The sequence below is a fragment of the Myotis brandtii genome, unplaced genomic scaffold (genome assembly GCF_000412655.1).
Source record: "Myotis brandtii unplaced genomic scaffold, ASM41265v1 scaffold34, whole genome shotgun sequence".
Lineage (NCBI taxonomy): Eukaryota > Metazoa > Chordata > Mammalia > Chiroptera > Vespertilionidae > Myotis > Myotis brandtii.
In genome coordinates, this window is record NW_005363098.1 from 2,626,754 (window position 1) to 2,627,125 (window position 372).

The 372-nt window shown below is 70.2% G+C and overlaps 1 protein-coding gene across 4 annotated transcripts in view; it reads right to left on the minus strand.

Annotated features, from left to right (window-relative positions):
- LRBA (LPS-responsive vesicle trafficking, beach and anchor containing) overlaps positions 1-366 on the minus strand; it is a 566,714-nt gene extending 566,348 nt beyond the window's left edge. For all 4 annotated transcript variants that reach the window (XM_005871408.2, XM_014543868.1, XM_014543867.1 and 1 more), the window contains exon 1: positions 250-366. The gene's annotated coding sequence lies outside the window, so the exon portion shown is untranslated. The remainder of the gene's footprint in view (positions 1-249) is intronic.
- Positions 367-372: the final 6 nt, after the last annotated feature.

The window sequence follows — 372 nt, forward strand, 5'->3', positions numbered from 1 at the left end:
CCGGACCCGTCCTCGCCCCCGCCGGGGAGCCGCGAGACGAGGTGGCGGCGGAGATCCGGGCAGGAAAAGGCGGGGGAAGGGGGCGGTGATTCCTCTCCACGCTCAGCCAGGGGGAGGAGTGGCGCACCTCTCGGGCACCTGAGGTCCACGGAGGAGAGGAGGGCAGGTGTGTGGCGGCCAGAAGGGAGGGGAGGCCTGGCCGAGACCGCGAGGAGGGAAACGCGGGGGGAGAGAGAGAGGTCAGTGCACCTGGTCGCAGCCTCCAAGTTTCCCTCTAGTCCGCTTCCCGGGAGTCCGCGGCTGCACAGAACTCCGTGGCTTCCTGGTCCGCCCCACCCCTACGGTCAGCCTTTGCAAAACGAGCCGCCGCTG